This window comes from Symphalangus syndactylus, chromosome 13, assembly GCF_028878055.3.
Source record: "Symphalangus syndactylus isolate Jambi chromosome 13, NHGRI_mSymSyn1-v2.1_pri, whole genome shotgun sequence".
NCBI classification, from domain to species: domain Eukaryota; kingdom Metazoa; phylum Chordata; class Mammalia; order Primates; family Hylobatidae; genus Symphalangus; species Symphalangus syndactylus.
Window position 1 is genome coordinate 117,815,947 of NC_072435.2, and position 17,099 is coordinate 117,833,045.

Consider the following 17,099-nt stretch of genomic DNA (forward strand, 5'->3'; position numbering starts at 1 on the left):
CTCTCAAAAAAAAAAAAAAAAAAAAGCCACACTTGATCCGGCTACCCCGAGGCCTGGGTTCCAGCAGGGACATGTTTTCAGCTTCCCTGTCTCTGAGGGGGATCTGGATTGTGGTAGGGACTCAGGGGCGTTAGTGCATGGGTGGACTGCAACCTCAGCTTGACTTGTCCTAACGGCCTTTAGTGACTTACATGGTCGGGCTGGAATCAGACCTTTCCCAGGGCCGTGACCCTTTCAGCCCAGACTCCTTCCCCCAAGCTGACTTCCCCACCTCTGTCCAGCCTCACCCGGCCCTTGGGTCAGCCCCTAAAGAGAGCTGGCAGGGGTGGGGGTGCTGTGTCAGCGGGTCTAGGCCAAGCTGCACTGCGTGGACCGGCTGCAGGCAGATGCTCTCTCCTGTTTGTTCTGTCTGACTCTCCTTCCTACCCGTTGCTTTTTAACATGTTCCAGTGTTTTTACCAGAATTGGCTGCTCAGCTAAATAAACTCCTGATATGGAAAGTTCAGCTTGACAAAACACAAATCATAGAGGCCTTGTTTGCTTAAGGAAAAAAATGCCTGAGCTGGCACACGTTCCCGCGCTTCCTTTCTGCCTTCCCTGCGTGTCTGTTCCCAGCTCTCGCTCTCTGGATCGGTGTCCCTCCCTCCTCTCTCTAAGCCTTCTGCCCTTTCCACCTGCCTCCCTTGTCTCCACCCGCCTAGATCACTGTCTCACGGTCATTCTGTGGAACTTCCTCTGTGTCTCTCACTGGAGCCGCCTAACTTCTTCTCCCACCTCCCTTCATCAAGGAGCAGTCTCATGCCCAGGAGCTAGAAATGTAGGCTTTGCAGGCATTGGTTGAGCTGTGCTGGGCCCTAGGCAGCAATGACTCAAACTTGACCCTTAACCCCCAGGCAGGTAAGTGAGCCGCAGTGCTTTATGATGCCGACCACAGTTTGGAATTAGGGGATACAGACATTCTGATGGCAAGGGTCAGGGAATCTCCTAGGACACTGGAGGAATACCAGGCCTGGGGCTAAGCAGCTTGTTTTTCCTTTTTGACACAAAGGAGTGGCTGGAGGCTTCTGAGCCAAGGCTCTGCTGGACTAGGGATGGTGTTGCCAAGGAATAGCATGGATTGGAAAAGACCAGACTGGAGGTGGGAGCCAGGCAACTAGGGAACTGGAACAATAGGCCAAGCAGGGGGCCAGCAGTGGGCAACAGGACCTATGTGGCCCCAGGCAATGTGAAGGCGGTCAGTAGTCAGGGAGGTGGGGTGGGGAAGGGATCAGCTGGGGGAGGTAGACAGAGAAGGCTCAGGTCCAAGTTCCAGGCCATGCTAAGGCAACAAGTGTTACAGAGGTCTGTGGTGGGGCCGAGGATGGATTGCAGACCCTAAAGGCCAAGTCCAACTTCCCTCTATCGCTCCTCTGGGTGAAGAATGCATGTTTCCTCCAGAGCCTCAGATTAGACATCCATTGGCCTTGTCTATCCAGTTCTGTTTCCCTCTTCTTCCCATAGGGGTCGCCCTCCCTCCCCGTCCTTAAGTGGGGCAGGCACCTAGCCCAGGGTGGTGATATGACCCAGTCCTATCCAATCACCATGGTCCCGCCTCCTGGCTACCACAATTGGCTCAGGGATGAGCACGTGGCCCATAGCGGCCCAATGAGAGTCAGCCCTGGGTGGGAACTGGTGGGAAAGAATTCTGCTGGAGCATCTGGAGTTGCTCAAATGGGGTGGCTGCGGCCATCTTTCCTTACACGTGGGGAGGAATCAGCCTGAGAATGAAACCATCACAGGAAAGGGCTGAAAGACGGTGAGTGTGTGCTTTCTAAGGGCAGCATTTGGGCCTTGGCCCCAGCCGGCCCTGAAGCCAGCACAACCCCCGGAACCTCTCAATTTTGTGAGCCAATAAATGCCCTTGATGGTTTAGGCAAGTTTTCACTGGGTCTTACCCGACGTGAGCCCCCACTCCTCCATATGGACCTGTTTTGGACCAATGAGGCATCCCCTTCTGTAGTCCTCAACATGCGGAGCTGCACCACTCCCGAGCAGTGTGACCTCAGGCAAGTATCTTAACCTCTCTGGGTCCCTGTTTCCTCATCTGTATAATGAGGAGAATAATAGTGCCTACCAGGGTTGTTGTGAGGATTAAATGAATACGTGTAAAGCGCTCAAGGCAGGCCCAGGCACATGGTGAATCTCAAATGTTAACTGCTATTTTATAGTTATTATCCTCACACACCTCTAGCTTTAGAAGACCAGTTCCGAGAGCAGCAGGCACAGGGAAGGGAAGAGTGGCCCTCCCCTGGTTGCCTTGGGTTTGCCCTCAGTTACACTTTGCTCTCGGAAGACCCGCCTCTTCAGACTCAAGTGATTGACACTGGAGTCATCCGCACAGCATGCTCCAGATGCGGCACAGCCTGAGTCAGGCCTTGTGGGATGCGCCCACCCGGGAACAGGAAGGAGAGACGTGCCTGACTGAGCAGAGGGCTGGAGGTCAGACAACACGTCCCTGCCCTGGGCACTGGCTGCTCAGTCATTAAAGCAGACCCAAGTAGCTTCTGGCCAGGGGCTCAAAGGAACAGCCTATTGGAGACTCACTTTTCCAGTCTCTCTTTCACTGTTGTTCTCTCTCCACAGGTGGGGTTGGGGAGAGACCTCGGGATGGCAAGGACCAGGATCTACTGCCAAGCCTGTGGGTCCTGTCTCCCTCTGGGATGCCCCTGGGACACTGGTACCCATGGATGCACTGGGCAACTTGAGGTCAATGGCTTTCTCTTTCCAGACATAGGCAGAAAAAGCAATCTGCTTTGCATCAGAGAACCTCAAGAGGCTCTTAATCCTGCTCTTTTCTCCCTCTGGGCTCCCTCTGTGATGAGCTCATCTGACCTCCTGGCAACCCCGAAGGGTGGGTTAGAGCAGGGAATCAGCCTCCCGATTTACAGAAAGGATAACTCAGGCCAGGGAAGTGACTTGGACAGGGTCCTGCAGGGACTCAGTGAAGGAGACTTCGGAACCCAGCCTGTCTTCCAGCAGACCAGGAATCAGCAAATCTGGCTAACTACCTGCCTGTTTTTTAATTTTTATTTATTTATTTATTTTGAGACAAAGTCTCCCTCTTGTCACCCAGGCTGGAGTGCAATGGCATGATCTCAGCTCACTGCAACCTCCGCCTCCGGGGTTCAAGCGATTCTCCTGCCTCAGCCTCCTGAGTAGCTGGGATTACAGGTACCTGCCACCACACCCGGCTAATTTTTGTATTTTTAGTAGAGATAGGGTTTCACCATGTTGGCCAGGCTGGTCTTGAACCCCTGACCTCAGGTGATCTGCCTGCCTTGGCCTCCCAAAGTGCCAGGATTACAGGCCTGAGCCACTATGCCCAGCCCACCCGATTTTTTTAAAATAAAATTTTATTGGAACAAGCCATGCTCATTCATTTACATATTGTTCCTGGCTGCTTTCACCATGCAACAACAGAGTTGAATACAGATGCTCTTCAATTTACAATGGGGTTACTTCCCAGTAAGCCCATAAATTGGCCTGTGGTCCCAGCTAACTTGAAAGGCTGAGTGGGAGAATCACTTGAGCCTGGGAGGTCAAGGCTGCAGTGAACCCTGATGGCGCCACTGCACTCCAGCCTGGGTGACAGAGTGAGACCCTGAGTGAGGGTCCCGAGTAGCTGGAACCACAGAGGTGCATGCCGCCATGCGTGGCTTTTTTTTTTTTTTTTTTTTTGTAAAGACTGGATTCTACCATGTTGCCCAGGCTGCTGTTGAACTCCTGGCTTCAAGTGATCCTCCTACCTTGGCCTCCGTAAGCATTTACAGGGATTACAGGCATGAGCCACTGTGCCCAGCCCTGAATATTTAATCAACATGTAAGGGTATAGCTCAATGATTTTTCACCCACTGAACACACCTGCGTGACTTGCATCTGGATCAATAAACAGAGTATCACTAATCCCGAGTTCCCTTCTTATCCCTGTCTAGTCACTACCCCTCTAAGTGTGGCCGACACCCTGACTTCTACCTGCATCGATTTCTTTGGCTTATTTTTTAGCTTTACATACACAGAATGATGTAGTGTGTGCTCTTGTGTGTGTAGCTTCTTTCATTCATCATGGTATTTGTGAGATTCAGTACTGCTGTGTGAGATTGTATGTCACTCATTCTCATTGCTGGAGAATATTCCATGGGATGAGTGTACTACAATGTGCTTATCCATTCTTTGGACATTTGAGATATTTCCAGCCGGGGTGGTGGGGAGAATTATGAATTCTGGAGGATCACTTGAGGCCAGGATTTCAAGACCAGCCTGGGCAACATAGCCAAACCCCATCTCTACAAAAAATTTAAAAATTGGCCAAGCATGTGATACACACCTTTAGTCCCAGCTACCCAGGAGGCTGAGGTGCAAGGATCGCTTGAGCCCAGGAGTTGGAGAGTGCAGTAAGCCAAAATTGTGCCGCTGCACTCCAGCCTGGGCAACAGAGTAAGATCTTATCTCAAAAAAAAAAAAAAAAAAAAAAAAATGGCCTGGCAAAATCTTTGTGACTTTGGGGTTAGGCAAAGCTTTAGCAAAAAGCTTTGCCTAACCCCCTTCCCCCCGACCAAAAAAAAAAAACTTCTTTTTGCCTGTAAATCCATCACTTTGGGAGGCCGAGGCAGGCAGATCACTTGAGGTCAGGAGTTTGAGAACCAGCCTGGGCAACGTGGTGAAACTCTGTCTCTACCAAAATACAAAAGTTAGCCGAGTGGCCGGGCATGGTACACCTGTAATCCCAGCACTTTGGGAGGCCAAGGTGGGTGGATCATCTGAGGTCAGGACTTTGAGACCAGCCTGGCCAACATGGTGAAACTCCGTCTCTACTAAAAATACGAAAAAATTAGCCAGGAGTGATGGTGGGCGCCTGTAATCTCAGCTATTCGGGAGGCTGAGGCAGGTGAATTGCTTTAACTTGGGAGGCGGAGGTTGCAGTTAGCTGAGATTGTGCCACTGCACTCCAGCCTGGGCCAACAGAGCAAGACTGTGTCTCAAAAAAAAAAAAAAAATGTTAGGGCCAGGCATGGTGGTGTGCACCTGTAATCCCAGCTACTCAGGAGGCTGAGGCAGCAGAATCACTTGAACCTGGGAGACGGTGGTTGCAGTGAGCCGAGATTGCGTCACTGCACTCCAGCCTGGGTGATGAAGTGAGATTCCACCTCAAAAAAAAAAAAAATTCCAAACCCACACCCATCTATTTCTTCACCCTTCTGTACCTCAGTTTTCTTATGTGTAAGATAAAGTTAACTGTCCCTGACCTGCCCACCTCCCAGGGTTGTGTGGGAACCAGTTAGATCTGGACCTTTGAGGAAGGCTGTACAAACTGTTGAGGGCTGTTCAGCCATGAAACTCTTCTGCCTGCACCCCATAAATACAATTAGGTGCTTGCTGCAGAGGCATCGGGGGTCTCTGGCCAGAGGCGACATCTGAAGCAATCGGGATCCTGTTTGGTTTTGCCACATCCGACCTGCCGCCCAGCTGGGGTAAGACAGCCACGCGCGGCGGATGCACCGGCCCTGAACTCTTTCTCGAGTAGTCCCCAGAGGTAGCTGCTGCCTTTCAGTTTCTGCACTTGTTTATTTTCAAAGGGACGTTGCCAGACCACGAGGCCACCCTGCCCTTTCATGGTTTGTTTTATGCAGATTTCAGGAAGAGAGAGAAGAGGTAAAGAGACCAGAAACAAAGTCTTCTGCAAGCAAAGGACTGCAACAGGCCTCAGCTGTTAGGTTTGGGGGGCATATGGGGCAGGCGACTGAACTGCAGAGTTGGAGCCATAGGTACTGTTGCTGACCCCTGAGCCCAGGAGCCTTGAGAATACTGACAGTGTTAATAATAACTGCAAACATCCAACATATGATGCTAGAATAACTGGACATCTGTGTGCAAAAATATTAAACCTATACCTTGCACCTTATCACAAAATTCACTCAAAATAGATCATAGACCAAAATGTAAAACATAAAACTAAGACTCCTAGGGGAAAACAGGAGAAAATCTTCGTGACTTTGGGGTTAGGCAAAGCTTTTTGCTAAAGACATTGATAAGAGATTGAAAAAACAAGCAGATTGCCAGACGATCTTTGCAAAACATGTATCTGATGAAAGACTTGTAGCCAGAACATATAAAGAACTCTCTTTTTTTCTTCGTTGTTCTTTTTTTTTTTTTTTTGAGATGGAGTCTATTGTCGCCCAAGCTAGAGTGCAGTGGGGCGATCTCAGCTCACTGCAACCTCTGCCTCCTGGGTTCAAGCAATTCTGCCTCAGCCTCCCGAGTAGCTGGGATTATAGGGCATGCGCCACCATGCCCAGCTAATTTTTTTTTTTTTAAGGTGGAGTCTCGCTCTTATTGCCAGGCTGGAGTGCAGTGGTGTGATCTCGGCTCACTGCAACCTCCGACTCCCTGGTTCAAGCGATTCTCCTGCCTCAGCCTCCTGAAAACCTGGGATTACAGGCACGCTCCAGCACGCCCAGCTGGTTTTTGTATTTTTGGTAGAGATGGGGTTTCGCCATGTTGGCCAGGCTGGTCTTGAACTCCTGACCTCAAGCAATCTGCCCATCTCGGCCTCCCAAAGTGCTGGGATTACAGGTGTGAGCCACCACACCCAGCCTCTTTTTCCTTTACTTTCCTCTTTTTTTTTTTTTTTTTTTTTTTTTTTTGAGACAGGGCCTTGCTCTGTCAGCCAGGCTGGAGTGCAGTGGTGTGATCACGGCTCACTGCAGCCTCAACCTCCCGGGCTCAGGTGATCCACCCACCTCAGTCCCCCAGGTAGCTGTGATCATGCCACTGCACTCCAGCCTGGGCGACAGAGCAAGACCCTATCTCTAAATGTTAAAAAAGTGCAAAAACCTGCATGTGAATATTTACACTGGTCTTATTCATAACCACCAAAAACTAGAAACAACTAAAATGGCTTCAACTGGTAAATGTATAAACACGCAGTGGTACGTTCATAAAATGAAATACTACACAGCAATAAAAAGGAATGAGCCACAGATACATGCAGCAGCAGGGCAGAATCTCAGATGCATTATGCTAAGTGAGAGAAGCCACACTCAAGGCTACTTTTTGAAGGATTCTATTCCGGAAAAGGCAAAACAATGAGAACAAGAAACAGATGGGTAGTTGCCAGGGTCTAGAATGGAGAGAGGGATTGACTACAAAGGGCAAGTGGGAACTGCGGGTGACGATGGGTACTGGAACTGGTGTGTGTGGGTGTGTGTGTTTGTATATGTGTCTATGTATATATATGCATGTGTGTATATTTTTTAAGAGACAAGGTCTTGTTCTGTCATCCAGTCTGGAGTGTAATGGCACGATCATAGCTCACTGCAGCCTCAAACTTCTGGGCTCAAGGGATTCTCCTGCCTCAGCCCCCTGAGTGGCTGGTACCACAGGCTCATGCCATCATCCCTGGCTAATTTTTAATTTTTTTATACCAACAGGATCTTGCCATCTTCCCCAGGTTGGTTTCTAACTCCTGGGCTCCAGCGATCCTCCCCTCTCAGCCTCCCAAAGTGCTGGGATTACAAGTGTGAGCCACTGTGCCTGTCCTGTCCTATATCTTTTTTTTTTTTTTTTTTTTTTTTTTTTTGAGACGCAGTCTTGCTCTGGCACCCAGGCTGGAGTGCAGTGGCCCGATCTCGGCTCACTGCAAGCTCTGCCTCCCGGGTTCATGCCATTCTCCTGCCTCAGCCTCTCCGAGTAGCTGGGACTACAGGCGCCCGCCACCACGCCCGGCTAATTTTTTTCTGTATTTTTAGTAGAGACGGGGTTTCACTGCGGTCTCGATCTCCTGACCTCGTGATCCGCCCGCCTCGGCCTCCCAAAGTGCTGGGATTACAAGCGTGAGCCACCGCGCCCAGCCTTTTTTTTTTTTTTTTTTTGACAGAGTCTCACTCTGTCGCCCAGGCTGGAGTGCAGTGGTGCAATCTTGGCTCACTGCAACCTCTGTGTCCCAGGTTCAAGCAATTCTGCCTCAGCCTCCCAAGTAGCTGGGATTACAAGCTTATGCCACCACTCCTAGCTAATTCGTGTATTTCACCATGTTGGCCAGGCTGGTCTTGAACTCCTGACCTCAAATGATCCACCTGCTTCAGCCTCCCAAAGTGCTGGGATTACAGGCATGAGCCACCGCGCCCGGCCCTGTCCTATATCTTGATTGCGGTAGTGGTCACTTGACTGTATATGTTTGTCAAAACTCCTGGAACTGTACATTAAAAAGAACTTTTCCAGGCGCAGTGGCTCATGCCTGTAAACCCAGCACTTTGGGAGGCTGAGGCAGGCGGATCATTGAGGTCTGGAGTTCAAGACCAGCCTGGCCAACAGGGCGAAACCCCGTCTCTACTGAAAATACAAAAATCAGCCGGGCATGGTGGCATGTGCCTATAGTCCCAGCTACTTGGGAGGCTGAGGCAGGAGAATTACTTGAACCCAGGAGGTAGAGGTTGCAGTGAGCTGAGATTGTGCCACTGCACTCCAGCCTGGGCAACAGAGTGGGACTCCATTTCAAAACAAATAAATACATAAATGAATAAAGAGGACAGTCAGACTGTGCACAGTGGCTCATGCCTGTAATCCCAGCACTTTGGGAGGCCAAGGCAGGAGGAGGCCTTGAGCCCAGGAATTCTTTTTTTTGAGGCAGAATCTCATTCTGTTGCCAGCCAGGCTGGAGTGCAGTGGTGATCTCGGCTCACTGCAACCTCCAACTCCCAGGTTCAAGCGATTCTCCTGCCTCAGCCTCCCGAGTAGCTGGGATTACAAGCGTGTGCCATCACGCCCGGCTAGTTTTTGTATTTTTAGTAGAGACGGGGTTTCACCGTGTTGGCCAGGATGGTCTTGATCTCCTGACCTTGTGATCCGCCCTCCTCGGCCTCCCAAAGTGCTGAAATTACAGGCGTGAGCCACTGCACCCGGCCAGAGCCTGGGAATTCAAGACCAGCCTGGGCAACATAGGGAGACCCTGTCTCTAGAAAAAAATTAAATAATATAAAAATAAAGAGGATAGTTGCTCCTGAGCTCCAGCTGCTGACATGTGGAAATAAGGGCCTGGTGTTGTCAGGTGTTCTGATAGTTCAGGAAAATCCTAACTTTTCTCTTTTGAGATGGAGTGTCGTTCTGTCACCCAGGCTGAAGTGTAATGGCGTGATCTCAGCTCACTGCAACCTCCGCCTCCCGGGTTCAAGGGATTCTCCTGCCTCAGCCTCCCGAGTAGCTGGGACTACAGGCATGGGCCACCACACCCAGCTACTTTTTGTATTTTTAGTAGAGACGGGGTTTCACCATGTTGTCCAGGCTGATCTCGAACTTCTGACCTCAAATGATCCACCCACCTTGGCCTCCCAAAGTGCTGGGATTATAGGCGTGAGCCACCGGCGCCCAGCCAATCCTAACATTCTAATGTCTTTATAATATGAAATGTCATGATTTTTACACTGTTAGCAAATCATTCAAAAAAAACATCCGCTGGGCGCGGTGGCTCACGCCTCTAATCCCAGCACTTTGGGAGGCTGAGGCGGGTGGATCACGAGGTCAGGAGATTGAGACTATCCTGGCTAACGTGGTGAAACCCCATCTCTACTAAAAATATAAAAAACTAGGCCGGGCGCGGTGGCTCACGCTTGTAATCCCAGCACTTTGGGAGGCCGAGGCGGGCGGATCACAAGGTCAGGAGATCGAGACCACGGTGAAACCCCGTCTCTACTAAAAATACAAAAAAAAAATTAGCCGGGCGTGGTGGCGGGCGCCTGTAGTCCCAGCTACTCGGAGAGGCTGAGACAGGAGAATGGCGTGAACCCGGGAGGCGGAGCTTGCAGTGAGCCGAGACTGCGCCACTGCACTCCAGCCTGGGTGACAGAGCGAGACTCCGTCTCCCAAAAAAAAAAAAAAAAAAAAAACAAAAAAAAACTAGCCAGGTGTGGTGGCAGGCGCTTGTAATCCCAGCTATGGGAAGCTGAGGCAGGAGAATGGCGTGAACCGGGGAGGTGGAGGTTGCAGTGAGCCAAGATTGGGCCACTGCACTCCAGCCTGGGCAACAGAGCAGACTCCATCTCAAAAAAAAAAAAAAAAAAACATGGTCACCCCTTTTGCTCCTAAATCACCCTCAAAGTAAAAGACAACAAGAAACAGAAGCAGAAAATCCATATTTAGTGAAATAAGGCAACACCTGTAGCTCCAAACCTGTAGAAGCAGATCCCAGAGAAAAGCAGGCCGGTTCTCTCCTGGAATCCCAGAAAGTCCCAGGAATTGGAGGCCTCAGTGCTGCAATAGGGAGCGGACTAAAAACGAAGTCTGTATATGGAGCAGTAAGACCTCCGGGTTCTCATCCCCCATCCTGTGTGCTCTTGGGTGACTAGCTCTCTCCCTCTCCAGGTTTAGCTTCTGGAGAAATTAAATCAAAGAGGCTCCAGAACTGGGGATGGCAGGCATTGAGTGCAGGGAGTGAGTTGCCAGAGGCTGAGAGCAGAGAGATTTAGTGGCAGTGGGCAGAGCAAACAGCAAAATGACTGCTCTCTTCCCGGGCCTTGCTCCAGAAACTGAGCAGCCAGACATACATACTCCCAGAAGGCAGTTGGAGGTCCCCCCAGGCAATCAGAACCACCCACAGAGAAGACCTCCAGATACTGACATTTAGAAGCCTCTGACCAAAGAGCTGCCTGGCCACCCACTGGCTTACTCGCTGACAGGCCATGCTCCTGCCGTACACACCGATCCTATCAGTCATCCTCATGGGCCCCTTTCCAGACTTCTGAGGAAAGCTTCCAACATGAAGAGGGAGTTCAAAACAAACTCAAAGAGAGAGAGAGAGAGAAAAAAGAAATATAAACAATGCAGGGAGCAAAAGATAACTTCAAATAAACTCAAAATATTCTTCTGGGAGAGATGAGACAATATTGCATACATAAAACAAGAAGAGGATGCTATCACTAAATTTTTTTAAAAAGTAACAGAAAGTAAGAGAGACCTCTAAAAAATGTTTCTGAAATGAGGTATATATATATAGTTTTTTTTTTTGAGAGGGAGTCCTACTCTGTCACCCAGGCTGGAGCGCAGAGGCGCGATTTCAGCTCACTGCAACCTCCGCCTCCCAGGTTCAAGCCATTCTCTTGCCTCAGTGTCCCGAGTAGCTGGGATTACAGGTACACACCACCACGCCTGGCTAATTTTTGTATTTTTAGTAGAGACGGGGTTTCACCATGTTGGCCAGGCTGGTCTCAAACTCCTGACCTCAGGTGATCCACCTGCCTTGGCCTCCCAAAGTGCTAGGATTACAGGCGTGAGCCACTGGACCTGGCGAAAACTCTTTTTTTAATCATAACTTTAAAAACCCAGTTTTAAGTTTTATTTTTTGTGCTACACTGTTTCTTGTGTTCCATATCGTTCTCGTACTTGAATTTCATTTTTGTCTTCTTGGAGAGAACAACCTCTAGTAGTAATTCTTTCAAATGTGGCCTATGGATGAAAAGACTATTTTACCTTATATCCTCTAAAATTTATTGAGGTGACAATATAAGGAGGTCAAACAACTCTACAGGAAAAAAATCTAATCATCTGATTGAAAATGGGCAAAAGAACTGAATAGACATTTATCAAAAGAAGAGATACAAATGGCAAACAGGTATATGAAAAGATGCTCAACATCACTGATCATCAGAGTAATGCAAATAAAAACTACAATGAGGCCAGGTGTGATGGCTCACACCTGTAATCCCAGCACTCTGGGAGGCTGAGGCAGGAGGATCACTTAAGCCCAGGAGTTCAAGACCAACCTGGGCAACATGGGGAGACCCAGTTTCTACAAAAAATTAATAAATTGGCCAGGTGTAATGGCACATGCCTGTAGTCCAGGCTACTCTGGAGGCTGAAGTGGGAGGATCACTTGAGTCCAGGAGGTAAAGGATGCAGTAAGCCTTGATTGTATTACTGCACTCCGGCCTGGACAACACAGTAAGACCCTGTCTCAAAACAAACAAAACAGCAACACACTAAATGAGAAATCATCTGTGTTAGTCCATTTTCACACTGCTGATAAAGGCATACCCGAGCCTGAGCAACTTACAAAAGAAAGAGGTTTAATGGACTCACAGTTCCACGTGGCTGAGGAGGCCTCACGATCATGGTGGAAGGTGACAGACACATCTCACATGGCCGCAGACAAGAGAAGAGAGCTTGTGCAGGGAAACTCCCCTTTTTAAAAATCATCAGATCTCATGAGACTTATTCAGTATCACTAGAACAGCACAGGAAAGGCCTGCCCCCCATGATTCAATTACCTCCACCAGGTCCCTCCCGCAACACATGGGAATTCAAGATGAGATTTGGGTGGGGACACCCAAATCATATCATCATCTCACCCCAGTTAAACCATATCATCATCTCACCCCGGTTAAAGCAGCTCTTGGCTGGGCACAGTGGCTTGTGTCTGTAATCCCAGCACTTTGGGAGGCCAAGGTAAGCAGACAATTTAAGTTCAGGAGTTCCAGACCAGCCTGGTGAACATAGTGAAACCCTGTCTTTACTAAAAATACAAAATTTAGCTGGGCATGGTGGCGGGCACCTGTAATCCCAGCTACTCTGGAGGCTGAGGCAGGAGAATTGCTTGAACCGAGAGGAGGTTCATAAAATAAAAATAAAAAAAGGCTTGTGTTTGTATCACTGGGAAATTTTCTTTTATTGCTGCTTTGGTTATTTCCTCTCTTGTTTACTTCTTTCTTTCTGTAACTATCTAGATGGATCCTCCATGTCACAACTTCTCTTTGTCTTTTTGGCAGTTTTCTGGGAGAAACCCTCAGTTTATTTATTTATTTATTTTGAGATGGAGTTTCGCTGTTGTTGCCCAGGCTGGAGTGCAATGGCGTGATCTCGGCTCACCAAAACCTCTGCCTCCTGGGTTCAAGAGATTCTCCTGCCTCAGCCTCCTGAGTAGCTGGGATTACAGGCATGCACCACCACGCCCAGCTAATTTTGTATTTTTAGTAGAGACAGGGTTTCACCATGTTGGACAGGCTGGTCTGAAACTCCCAACCTCAGGTGATCTGCCCACCTCGGCCTCCTAAAGTGCTGGGATTACAGGCGTGAGCCACCGTGCCCGGCCTATGTATTTTTTGAGACAGAGTCTTGCTCTGTTGCCCAGGCTGGAGGGCAGTGGTGCAAACTCTGCCTCCTGGGTTCAAGTGATTCTCGTGTGTCACCTCCCAGGTAGCTGGGACCAGAGGCATGTGCCACCATGTCTGGTTACTTTTTATATAAACCCTCAGTTTAATCTTTTAGCTTACTGCTGTGGTTTTCAGCTTTATTCACTTTGCTTTTTTTCCATATTTTCATTTCAACTCAGCTTTTAAAAATATCATACTTGTTGCCGGGCGCGGTGGCTCACGCCTGTAATCCCAGCACTTTGGGAGGCCGAGGTGGGCGGATCACGAGGTCAGGAGATCGAGACCATCCTGGCTAACACGGTGAAACCCCGTCTCTACTAAAAATACAAAAAATTAGCCGGGCGAGGTGGCGGGCGCCTGTAGTCCCAGCTACGCGGGAGGCTGAGGCAGGAGAATGGCGGAACCCCGGGGGGCGGAGCCTGCAGTGAGCCGAGATCGCGCCACTGCACTCCAGCCTGGGTGAAAGAGCGAGACTCCGTCTCAAAAAAAAAAAAAAAAAAAAAAATATATATATATATATATATATATATATATATATATATCATACTTGTATATTTATATTTATTTTCCAAGACCTCATTTGCCTCTTTTTCATAATGGGCTATTGCTCCATGGTACAGAATCTTCTGTGTTCTTTCCTAAACTATTAGTTATTTTTAAAATCTTTGTTAACTTTCTCCCCCTTGCTGGTTCTCAGGTACCCGCTTTCTCCCAGAGTGCTGGCTTTCCTTAATTATTTGCTGACTTGTGCTGGTGGGTAACCCTTCATACCTGGGTATTTCTATTTGTCTGACTGCTGATTTGATTCCAATCCAGTGTTTCTTCTGATTTTTGGAGAAGAGATGACAACGCTGTGAGGCTCTGGTTTTGGTGGCTTGTCTGGGTGTAGGGGCTCCTTGTCATCATGGGATTTTTAGCTCCCTGGGTCACCATCCTGCATGGCCACTCTCCTGCCGATGCTGCCCGCTACTCAGCAGGAGGGGAAGTTGAGACCACCTCCTTAACCTTACAGACATTGATTGTGAGCTTGGAGCACCTTCCGTGACTGGACCACCCATGCAGTGGTCCTTTGCTTTTTGCATTTTTAACTGCAATTTTCCCCAAGAGTCTTCTCTAATACAGTCTCTTAGGAATTGATGGTGGGATTAAACAAGGCATGTTTCTGCACTGAATATGGTCCATGGGTTGCCACTTTGCAACTTCAGCTTTAAGGCTTATCTCATCCCAGGAAACTGATTTTAACTAAGTTAAAAATGTGTATATAGGCCGGGCGCGGTGGCTCACGCTTGTAATCCCAGCACTTTGGGAGGCCGAGGCGGGCGGATCACGAGGTCAGGAGATCGAGACCATGGTGAAACCCCGTCTCTACTAAAAAATACAAAAAATTAGCCGGGCGCAGTGGCGGGCGCCTGTAGTCCCAGCTACTCGGAGGCTGAGGCAGGAGAATGGCGTGAACCCGGGAGGCGGAGCTTGCAGTGAGCCGAGATTGCGCCACTGCACTCCAGCCCGGGTGACAGAGCGAGACTCTGTCTCAAAAAAAAAATAAAAATAAAAATGTGTATATAATACATGTTTATTTTGGAAATTAGAAAATACAGGCCAGGTGTGGTGGCTCCTGCCTGTAATCCCAGCATTTTGGGAGGTTCAGGCGGGAGGATTGCCTGAGCCCAGGAGTTCAAGACCAGCCTGGGCAACATAGGGAAATTCCATCTCTACAAAAAATTAAACATTAGCTGGGTGTAGTGATGCCTACCTGTGGTCACAGCTACTCGGGAGACTGAGGTGGGAGGATAGCTTGGGCAGGGGAGGTTGAGGCTACAGTGAGCCATGATCACAACAATGTGACACAGTGAGACCCTGTCTCAAAAAAAAAAAAAAGAAAGAAAATATAGGTAAACATAAAGACAAAAAAGCAGGGCATGGTGGCTCACACCTGTAATTCTAGCACCTTGGGAGGCTGAGGCAGGAGGATCACTTGAGGTCAGGAATTTGAGATGAGACCAGGCTGGGCAGCATGGCGAGACCCCATCTCTATTAAAAATACAAAAATTAGCAGGGCATGGTGGTGTGCACCTGTGGTCCTGCTACTTGGGAAGTTGAGGTGGGAGGATCGCCTGAGCCCTGGAGGTGGAGGGTGCTGTGAGCCATGATGGCACCACTCCACTCCAGGCCAGGTGAAAGAGCCAGATCCTGTCTCAAAAAAAAAAAGTGGTTGGGCATGTAAACTTACCAAGAAGACAAGTCTTGAGATAAAGGAAGGCAACTCAAAGGATGGACTTTCAAACACTTGCAAACAGCATTGGGAATAGTAGTAGGTTGGAGAAGAGGGAAATCTAGAACTCATGCCTGAAAACTGCCAGTCATCCAGCCCACTTTTCCTTACAGACATTTGGAAATAAGTTAATGGAGCCATTTTGGTGAGAGCCCTCTGTTCCCTTCAGGAGGCCTTTGTCAGGAAGAGAATGGGGCAGGGTACTCATCCCCCACCCAAATCTGGAACTGAAACCAGCTTCAAAGCCGAGCGCAGAGCCAGCGCGGTGGCTCATGCCTGTAATCCCAGCACTTTGGGAGTCCAAGGCAGGCCTCACTTGAGGTCAGGAGTTCCAGACCAGCCTGGCCAACATGGTGATTGCACCAGTGCGCTCCAGCCTTGGGTGACAGAGCAAGACTCTGTCTCAAAAAACAAAACAACAATAAAAGCAGAGTGCAGAAGTGGCTGTGGACTCTAGACGCCTTGCTAGGATTAGGATGGGTGTTCCTGGCTCATGGGCTTCACTGGCTCTTCTGATGCCCTGCCACCCCCACCTCAGACTGGCTTTGCGCCCCAGAAACCTTGACAGCTTTCTAGAGGTGTCTGTCAGTTAGGTTGTGCCAGGCGAAGTTGCCGTTTCTGCAGGTCAAACAGTGGCGGACTATTGGCAATTTCTAGGCACCTCTGGTCTGGTTGATCCAAATCCTCCAACCTGTGACACATTTATTTACCGCTCATTTGGTGCCAGCCTGCCCGCTAAGCAACTTATAGCCATTTTTATTTGTATTTATTTATTTTTCTTTTTGAGACAGGGCCTCGCTTTGTCGCCCAGGCTAGAGTGCAATGGCGCGATCTAGGCTCACTGCAACCTCCATCTCCCGGATTCAAGCGATTCTCCTGCCTCAGCCTCCCGAGTAGCTGGGATTACAGGGGTGCACCACCACGACCGGCTAATTTTTGTTATTTTTAGTAGAGACAGGGTTTCACCATGTTGGCCTGGCTGGTCTCGAACTTCTGGCCTCAAGTGATCCACCCGCCTCGGCCTCCCAAAGTGCTAGGATTACAGGCATGGGCCACGGCGCCCCACTACAGCCATTTTTAAACTGTCGCAAGTTTCTGAGGAACCGGAATTGTTCACCATTTGACAGAGAAGAAAACTCTGGCTCAGATACTCCCCTTTTAGAATTGTTTCGGGGGCTGGCTCGTCCGTCAAACTTTAAAAAAATAACAACAGCATGCTGAGTTGAGGTTAAAAGAGCCGGGGTCTGGAGGTCGCTGGGTTCAGGGGCGCTGCCACTCAACAGCTGCGCCGAGCTGGGGACGCGCAGGGGAAGCAAGTTCCCAGCTCTGTGGACTCCAGGTCTGAGAAAAATACTGTCGGTATTCAGCCACCCAGTGTTCCCATCAATACGATGAGAATAATGGGGACAATAGCCACCACGTCCGGCAAAGTCAGGCACGAGCTGCGGGGACTCGGTACCGCCCGGCAGGGGAAAGCAGGGCCTGGAGGCCGAGGAGCCCCACCCGCACCCACCACGTGGAGCCGGCAGGGCCAGCGGCTACGCCGCAGGGCGACTCCCGGGGCGCGGAGTGGGGCGGGGGCGGGACTAGCACGGCCCCACTCCGCAGACGCCTCTCCCAGGCCACGACACCGGCGAGCCGCTCCGCCCGGC